Source organism: Leptosomus discolor, chromosome 11 (genome assembly GCF_034619465.1).
Source record: "Leptosomus discolor isolate bLepDis1 chromosome 11, bLepDis1.hap2, whole genome shotgun sequence".
Classification (NCBI taxonomy): domain Eukaryota; kingdom Metazoa; phylum Chordata; class Aves; order Leptosomiformes; family Leptosomidae; genus Leptosomus; species Leptosomus discolor.
In genome coordinates, this window is record NC_141401.1 from 1,117,384 (window position 1) to 1,127,496 (window position 10,113).

Sequence of the window (10,113 nt, forward strand, 5' to 3'; positions counted from 1 at the left end):
GCCGGGGGCACAGCGGGAGAGAACCCACCCCCCCACCTCACCCCCCTCGTGCATGGGGCGGGGGTCCCGCGGTGGCGGTCTGAGGGCCCGGAGGCTGCTGGGGCTGGGGCCTGCTGGGCTCTGGCGCTTTGGGCTGGAGAGGGGGGCTGAGCTCTGGGGGTGGGCTGTGGGCATGCAGCTCCATGGGGAGGCGGGCTGGGGCAGGGAGCTCCGGGGTGAGGGTGGGCTCTGCTGGGGGGGGGGGGGACGGTGCTTGGGGGTGAGGCTGGGGAGCTGAGGGGTCTGGGGGGCTCTTGGGGGGGGTGTGGGTGGAGCAGGAGGGCTGTGGATCTGTGGGTCTGGGGTGGGAGGAGTAGAAGGGGCCGGGCGTTGCGTGGGGGCAGAGCACAGGGAGTCCCGGCTCCCCGGGAGCGGAGGCTTTGCCGGGGGAGAGGGCGTGGAAGAGCTGGGGTAACCTGGGGGGAAGAGAGGCTCTGGGCTCTGTGAGGTGTGCACTTTTTTTGGGGGGGGGCGCAGACCTGGAGCGGCAGCACCCCGGCACTCGGGCGAGCTGGGCTTCAGTGAGTTGGGGATCTGCTGGAGGAGCAGAGGTCCCTTGGGGTTTGAGTGCGAGGGCTTCCAGGGCCGGCGGTGAGCCCCCGGGGTGCTCTGTGCCTGGGGAGGAGGCACAGCAGAGAGAGGGTCTCCGAGCGTGGGGAAAAGCGGGGTGAGAATATGCGCTGTGCTTGGCACCCGGCCTCTTGTTCAGGCTGCCCTAGATGACCTGCCGCTCGGAAAACAAGCCTGCAAACCCCTGTTACCTCTGCCTTCAGCTTTGCTTTCTGGCCCTAGCAGAAATCAACACTTTTTTGTTTTTTTCCTGTAACAGTCTTGGTAGCCAGTGCTGAGTTCTGACTGGCAGCCTGCCCTGGGGCTTGCTCAGATATGCGTGCATGGCATTGCCAGTAGCTTGTTCAACATTAGTGATTTCTGTGGCAAAATCGGAGCACTTATCCCAGGGCACAGAAGGAGGATTTGCTCAGGAAGTGGACAAAAAGCTTTCAAAGTGGGTAGTGGCTTTACACAGTTGTGATTTCTGATCATCCGCTCTGGAAATACTGGGCCTAGGGAAGTTGCAGCCGCTGGAAGTGAGGTATCTTTGTGATGGTGCAATTGTCTGTGTCTTGTTCTCTATGGCTTCCAAAATTTAGCCCAGTGTTAACTGGCTTGGAATGACTTTATTGGTTTTCGTTTTTTACTCCATTCATCTCTTTTGATGAGAGGGGTCTTGGTAAGTGAAGAAAGCTGTATTTGGAAATTATTTTGGGAGGTAAATCATCTTTAATTGTGACCATTCAGTAAATGCTGCCCCGGGAGCCTGCTGTGGCAGTTGCACTCTGAAGCTTATTGCTGTTTTCCTGTGCTGATTTGCTGAACTTGCCGCTGGCTACATGGAGTAGCAGGAAAGGGCAGGTTAATATGATACGCTGACTTTTATCGGTGGCTTTTAACATATTAGCTGTCTTTGAAATACTCCTGCACATTTGTCTTGGATCTGAAGCTATTACTTGAAAATAATAGCTCATTTGAAAGATATGTAGATATTCAGGCTTGTAAACTGCTGACCGAACTCACCTGACAAAATGACAGTTCCGTGTGGAAGTGCATGGCTGTGCTGAACATTTCACTCTCCAAAGGAGTGATTCAGAAGTCCAAAGGAGTGATTCACAAGTCTGTTACGATAATTTGTAATGTGTAGGCTGGCACTGGTTTATGTTGTTCATTATTTGTCCTATACTTCAGAACTGTTTGTTGTTTCAAAATGAGCCTGCCATAATTAAATTCCAACAAACACAGCCCCCATACTTGGGTTTGAATAGACATGGAGATTTTTCACTTCCATAGGTGAAGGCTCAACAAGCCTTCCTTTCAAAGCAGGCTTGAACAGTCTTAATACTCTTATGAGCTGAAGTTATTCTAAAGTATATGAAAAGAAATTACTTCCAGCAAGATCCTTTAAAAACGGGGGCTTGTACCCCTGATGTACTCATTTCCCCTGTTTATTACACATTTTGGTTACATGATCGTTCCACTGCCCAATCAAACACCAGCTTATAGCCTTCTATACGGGGGTGGGGGAAAAAATTCATCCCCTTGGGTGGCTGCTAATTGTGAGGCCGAAGGCAGGGGTGATCGGGTAAAGCCAGGTCTCTGTTTCTAACTGCTGGGGAAGTGGGTGGGAATCCTGCCAGCATGAGCTTTATAGGTCCTGCCTGAAACCAGTGTAAAAGAGTTGCCTGTTTGAGAAACTTCATCCCTCTCTCCTGTCCCCACCCAGTGCTGTTTCCTGGGGGGCGGAGAGAAACGTAATCCCTTCAGGCTTCTGAAAATCTTCCTCCAGGTGAAGATAGTGTTACGTGTCCTCTGTCTTCTGATGGTGATCTTTTGGAAATGGCTTTGTTACCTGCCTTGTGATGGAGGGAAAGCCATGAAAAGCAGCAGAAAGTAAAAATGAATAGTTATTACCAGTATCGCAATTATCGATAATCTCGTGTCTGACAATGGAATTGTCTGGGTTTGCCAACTCCAGCTGGCTGATGGGGCTCGGAAAATAATCCGAGCAGCCTGTTCCGTAACTTCAGAGCTCTGGACAGTGGGACACACGCTTGTCATTGGCAGCAGTGTGGGCTGGAAACTTCAACAACCAGATTCTATGGAGCTCGGAACCTTGAGGCCATGGTCGTCTCTTTTAGTCAGAGGTGATGCCTCATCCACCAACAGATAGATTTTAATTAGTGTCGTCAGCCCTATTGGGGTGACCACAGCAGCAGGCACTGCTGGCATTGCTGAGATTCCAGCATGCATGCTGATACGGTAAGTTTGTGTTTGTGTTCGGGAGATGTGTTCTTCCAGTAAAGTTGGAAGTTCTGTCTGTAGCTGTCTGTACAAGAAGCAAATATGAGGTGCTCACTGGTTGTTTTTTCTTGAGAAGATGGCTGGGGGAAGATTGGTTTGTTGTTCTACAAAGTTATTTTTGTTTCAGACCTTTGCTAATGGACTGTCACTCATGAGATTCTAACTGTGGGCCTCTGGAGTGGGGGGGAAGGTTGCCTAGTTATCTCTTTAATGCTTGTGAAGTAGCTGTGGAGGTGTTCTGTTAAATTTGAGATGCGTTATCTTATTAATGTGAGGGATTTAACCTTTCTGTCCTCTGTGATGAGGCCTGGAATTTAGGGAAGGGGGCTTCTGGACCGCTTGCCAGAGGATGACCACTTACTGCGGAACATGGGATTCTTGGTAGTGCAGTGAGCAGAGCTGAGGCCGCATCGCTGAGCAGCGGCAGGGCTGCGTCTCCTTGGAGCTGTCTGCGCCCTAAGAGACGACCTCAGAGGTGGAGCTGGTGGGAGATACACCTGCACGTGCTCCCGAGATCGGCAGCACTGCCTGGAGCACTGCACGGAACGAGACTGAGCAGATGTAAAACCACGTGGAAACTTCTATCGATCTTTTCTCCTCTGGGAAAGGTGATGTTGGATTTCTCTAATTAAGGGAAACTATGTGATCTACAATTAGCGGAAACCATTGTGCGAGAAACAAAGGTAGACATCTGAGCGCTTGCCCTGGTATGATGATCTGTGATTAGTAAATTAATACCTGAATAATTCTGTAGTTGGTGACAGCTGAACTTGTTGAAGGCTGTGTTCAAACGCTTTTCCCCGTGGGGACTGCCCGGTTCTGTGAAGCGGATGGCTTTTCCTCTGTGTGGGGAGTGGAACGCTGTGGGTTGACCCAAAACACAGTTAACCAACTGCTACTGCCCAGTCAGCAGCAGAGGGGAGGCACCACCTCTTGTTCTGATCTGACCGCTTTCATCAAGGGAGGGGAAGAAGACAGTTTGTTGTCCGAATTTGCTAATTAATCAGCCACACTATAACTCTGTATGTACGGCAGAATAACTTCGTTAAAAGTGATCTGAAGCACCAGTGTGCTGTAGAGTGCACACTAATAACTGAAGGAATGAAGTGAAAAATGGGTGTTGGTAACCTAATTTTAACCGAAGATTCAAGATCACTTCTGTGTTGATCTTAAACAAAAGAAAAAAAGCTTGTGCTGCTGGTGGCACACGTTGGTTTGTAAACAAACGGGATTTTCACGGCATTTTGTCACGACTTTGCTCTGTGCAAAGACAAAAAGTTTTCGTCAGCCGCGCTGATCACAATGCTATGACCTATCAGCAGAATTTTTCCAGCGTTGCTGCTGTTGGCTGGAGCAAAGTTTTTCTTCCCTGTCCCCTACCTCCCTCATGTCTGTTGTGGGCAACCTCAGGTGACTTTACGATGCCATCGTCAGGCAACATGCCCAGAATCAACAATGCTGTAATATTCAAATAGCAAGCCCTAGACTGACTGTGGCTGTTCTTTAGAGTGTGTTTGGGTTCCAGGAAGCTTTATTAAGGCTCGTGCTAATGTGTGTGCTCCTTGAAAAAAAACATTTGTGATTCATTTTCATTTAGTTAAATAGAATTAGGTACTTGTTTGTGTGATGTTTGTGGTTGATGCTGAAGAAACCCGAGGTTAGTCAAGACGGGTAATTTGTGGTTCAGCGAAAGCTTTGTGGTGCAGCCTGTCTACAGGTGCATTGTAATTTTCAGGCTCCTTGAAAAGGAGTTTTTATCAATGCTTTATCATTTTGGAATGTAGCAATTAAAAATATTTTTAAAATTGGAGGCACAGTGAGTGCCTGTGTGCAAGTTAAACATCCTTGGCTGATTTGCAGACATAATTATGCAGATAAGGCTGTTTGGTTATCTGTTTTAAGTTCATCTGACCTTTTACTGAGATACAACCTATGTAGTACTTTGTCGGTATTTAAATATTAATAGTTATTAGCAAGCAAGCGCTTGTAACATCTAAGAGACTGATACTGTCTCTGTATTTTCATTACTTCGTGGTGACCAAACAGGATCAAGTCAGACTAACTGGTGTTCCCTTCTCCGTGCATACGTGCTTGGGGCCACTTCTGTGTGTGAGGAATTAATAGTCCTGTTGTGTTTCATCACCCCCTAATATTTTCTGGTGCTTTGCTATGGATAAACGGGAGGACGCAAATCAATCGGGCCCTGCCGGAGAACTTGCCGTTTCCAGCTAATGGCTTGCCCGGAGTCCTGAGGAAGGCAGGGTGATAGGGAGGGCAGCTGGACTCTGCCCTTGCTGCTGCCTTCTCCCTGTTTAAAGGGGAAATACTTTCTCCTGGGCGCCTGTGGGGGCGAGGCTGGGCTGCAGCAGGACCTGGGCTGCCAGGGCTCCCCATCACCTTTCTGGGGAAAGCGGTGATGCTTTGTCGACGTAGAAGGGTGTAATATAATAAATATTCTTTGGTGCGTGTGAGTCCGGCCCCAGTTACCATAAAATGCGCTTACAGACTGTTTTAAAACGCAGCTGCAAACCCGCAGGTTTGTTTGCAGAGTGCACAAGTAGTTCTGGTCACTTCTGTTAGTGTCCAAGTTGTTCTGTGTCTCGGGGCTGAGAATTTGAGGATGTTTTATCAATACAATGCACTTGAGTGGTATGTTGGCAGTGAGACTTGAGGATCTTGTCTTTAAAAACAAAATGAAAATTTTTTTTTTAGCAGACTTTGCATCCTTCAGGAGTTGTGTGCAGAGGTCTCTGACGCTTCCACTGTAGCTTCTGTGCTGTTGCAGTTGAGGCTGGTGGGTTTTCCCCCTGCCCCAGCCGTGCAGAAGAGAGAAACTTTGTGCTGTTAGATGCGTGTCACTCCTTGTAGATAGAAATGTACTATTTGACTCGGATTTACAACAGCTCTGAGGACTGTTTGACATGTCGTGTAGTAGCTAGAAGTAAATCTGGATACCTTCTTGATGCTTAACAATTTGATCTTGATAGGATATGCTAATTTGTAGTAGGAAGGAGAATACCTTAACAACAGGGCAAAATCAGAGATGCTTCTGGTGAGGTTTTAGGTGGTTACTGTTTGCTTTGCCTTCGCCTCTTTGTTAGGAGACTATTACCCGCGCTAATTACAGGGTGTCCGTACAGTTAAACAGCCACGCAGCAGCACAACTGTTGGGGTGAGCCCTTGGTGTGAGCGGCGCAAACCCGGAGCGGTCCCAGGAAGGCTGTTATTTCTGACCCCTGTTTGGACGAAGCCTCACCCACTCTGTAGCATTCAATAATTTTCCTTAGACGGAGAAATTGCAGGAAATGAGGTGATAACATGATGTGCTGCGTGTGGGAACCTGCTGGGTGAAACAAGAACCCTGTGTTCAAGCTGTGTCTGTTTTTTTTCATTACGTAGACTAAACAGTCCATCTTACTTGGGCAGTTTTAAACTCTGAAACATTTGTATGTGATTCAGACATATCCTGATAAGCAAGATATGCCTATAAAAGATAAAATGCATCCCCCCCATTTGAGCTAAGCCTTTCCCAAACCTAGCATCTGCAGTATTTTCTAGGCAACTGCAGAGAAGCCGAAGTCTGGAAGGTGACTGGTTCTGGCTGATGTGCGTCTGTACTGTAGGAAGAAACTACACCTGGTGTGTAGCTTTAAACAATAGTTTCAACAGTCTAACCTAGCCTTTCCTTTTGTCAGTCTGTGCGGTTTTTAAATAAATCAAATTACTTCAAAAGCAGATGTCATTTTGTGCTATATAAAACGGCAGGGTGTGTCTGTTCGGACTGGGTTTTGATCACAAATGTACTCTGACCTCTGTAGAAAGAGCAGGAAAATTGAATGTGTGGGCTGATAGATGTGCCGAGCCTGTCCTTGCGTTTTTCAGGTAACTCTCCTTTGTCAGTGAGTGTTTGCCTTTCTCTGCAGGAAACCCCCCTGAAACCTAAACTGTAAAAATTAGTATCTTGTGACAAAGGTGGCCCTAAAATGAATAATTCCCGGTCCCTTCTTTGACAATAATTATTCCATCTGATGGTCTTCACAGACTTCAGAAACTGTAGTTTTCGTATTTTTATAACTATTTCTGTAAAAGTACGATGCTAGTGGTTTTGTTTAGATAATATTTAGGACCATTCATACATCTGTGAGCACTTGCTGTAAGTGGTGATGGCAGTTTTTTTACCCCAGCTCTTTGCTCTGTGTGTTTTATGTGCTTATGTCACCCGCTAATGGCATTAGAGGAGGATGTGGCCCGTTGGGTTTTTTCGTTAATGGGATTAACTGCCTAGCCCGGCAGTGGCGAGGAGCTGTGTTCACTTTCACAGGTTTATGTCAGCTTTCAGGCTGGAAGGTTTAAGAACTGCTTTGAATTACAAGCGGTGTTTCTGAAGTGAGTTAGATTGCTAAAGGTTGACCGTGCTTTATTGAAATAAGCTGTTTATTTATGTAGTCAGTGTCCTGCAGCTTTGTAGGCAAAAGTGTTTAGAGACTCTGGATGAGCAATTCCCAGTTCAGGTGGAAGCTTCCTGAGCAATACTTCTATTTCAGCAACAAGTTAACTTATCACAGCTTTTTTCACTGCAATATTAAGACCAGTATTTCTTGTGTCCCTGGCCCTGTATTGCCTCTTCAAGTCAGTGCATTCTCAAACGGGAGGCATACCTCATCGGTTGTGCTCAGACTGGTGACCAGAAATCTCTTTTTGCTGGCACGGAAAGTCTTGTGAGTTCCCTTCTGGCTGCTAGGATTTCACTCTGGAGAGTATTTGGGTTGAGAAGAATCTCAGCAGAAGGGCAGGGTGTGCAGTAATACTGTGCATGGCTTCACGGACTCCACCTGCTTTTCTTTTTCTGATTGAGAGGCAGATGATGCCTGGTAGTTTCAAGCTCACATTCCCTAGGTATGGTGCTATGTCTGTTTATTGACAAATATACATCCTATACAATAATAAACTTTAAGCATTACCTTTGCTGGTTGCTTCTCTGGTTGTCAGCAGTGTACAAACGTGTACTTTTTTTAGCCTATTGGAACTACCCTTGCTGGTAGCACCCCGTGGGTTTCGTTGCCAGCGGCGGTGCGCCCTTTCCACTGCTCTCGGTAATGCTGGAACATCCTGTCTTGCTTTGCTCAGAAAAGTGAGTGTAATTAGTCTTGGTACCAAATATGCCCTGAGCGTACATGCCTCTCACGGCAGTCATTAACGCTCTCGCCGTTCTCATCTTTAAATACTTAATTGTAATGACGGATGAGAAGCAGACTTGGTTTTGAAGGCTGTAGTTTTAGATTCTGCTATAAACCTTGACTCTGAACTATGCTAGATATTCTTCTCAGTAAACAACCAATAGTGGGGAAATGCTTTATCTGCTGCCTGAGCTGGCGCTGGCTGAGAGTGTTGCAGCCTGCAGCACAGGAGGATGTAGTGGTGGTGTGTGGTGGTCCAGAGATACTGACGAGATGAGGACTGCAGATAGGTAAAGTAGCTTGGCTTCTGAACTGCTAAATATCTGATAAGATAAGGGGGTTTGGGTTCAGAGAGAACAGAACTGAATGGTACATGAACAAATATATAGTTGTTAAGTCGTACAGTCCCTTGCCAGAGGGAGTTGAGGATGCGAAGAGCTTACCTGGACTTGAGGAAAAACTGGGTAAGTTAATAGAGCAGTTCATTCAGAATTATTGAGCATGTAGGTAGAATCCTTCTGGCCCAGGAAGCTTAAGTCGTCGATTGCAAGCTAGGAAAAGCTTTTGGAAAAGCATTCTGTGTGTGTGTTCAGTTTACGTTCTTTTCCTGAGCGTGCTGGTGTGTACGTGTGGCTCTGCACCGCTCCTGAAGGCGTTAGGATGGGGGGTGGGTGTGCAGAGTGTGTGCTGACACCGAAGGTAGCTGCTCAAGATAAAGCCCTCAAACTGAGAGCACACCAGATGCAGTCCCTGTTCTGATCAGCCTGTATTTGATCCTAGCCAGATGGGGGAGATTGGATGCTCCCTTATCTACGGAGACCTGGATTTGGGAAGAACTCGTGGCAGGCTGAGCTTAGGAAGAACAGGTGCTCTGTGTTAACAGAAAATGGGTGATATTGGCCTTAGCTCGGCATCCATGGTGTGCTTGGCAATTTGGCACCTCCAGAGATCTGCACCGGCTGGCGTATCTGATGATGGTCTTTGTTCTGAAAATCCAGATCTGAGTTAGGTTCCAAACTTTGGTTACACTGAAAGAATGCAGCACAAGCACACTTCACTAGTTCTGCCCTTCTCGCAAATCTCGAGATTCAGCTGCCTCGGAGGACGATTTGGTCAGTGTGAGTTTGTAGCCGGGCTGTGTTTAACGAAGCTGCTCAGTGCCGATGGAGCCCTGAAAGCTGTGTTTCCTGAGAGCTGCTGTCTGTGCTTAGTCTGAGCTGGGTAGGACTGGGGAATGTGGTTTAGCAATCCTGAATCTTGTGGTCAAGACTGTCTTGGGAGGATCTTCAGCATAAAGAGACTGCAGGATGAGTGCAGCTCACGAGTCGTGAGGAATGTCTGCAGGCAGATAAAAATGGAGACAAGTGAGACTTTGGGATAAATAAACCAAAGGCCAATCACCTGGAAGGCATAGTCATACCGACATGGTTTCTCACCAAACTGATTTCAGTGAAGTGTTTTTTTTTTTTTTTGTGGCTGTTGTTGCTTGTGAAGTGTGTGTGTTTGTTGTTTTTTTTTTTTTCTCCCCAAAATGCCATTTTTAGCTTGAGGAGACAGGCTTGCTTTTCTGGTCAGAAGATAACTTGAGATGACATAGTCATGCTGGTAATCACTGCGCTTTTGGAGCGGCAGAGAAGATTTGAAAGGTTTTTCTGAGAAACACGTTGGTGCTGCGAGGCGAAGGGCTGGTGCTCGCAGCAAGCGATGTGGAATAGTTTAGAAGTTGCTGGGAAAGGGTGAATTTGTGCGAATATCAATGAATGAGTAATTTTAGGCATCTCTTTACTGAGTAGATCCATTTGTTGGGTTATTTGCAGTCTCTTCTGCGTGTCCTCTGGGCTCTGTGTGTGGGGGGGGTGTTTTCTGGCCTCGCACCGTGGTTCACTTCTGCAGACACCACAGCGCGTTGCTCCTCGTGCTGACCTAGTCCTCTAAATATGGCACTTGGGAGATCTCCATTTAAATTTAAAACTTGTGAAAGGAGACTCTCAGTCTTCCCTACTGTTAATCATGATGCTGTCTATTTAATGCTTTCACAGCC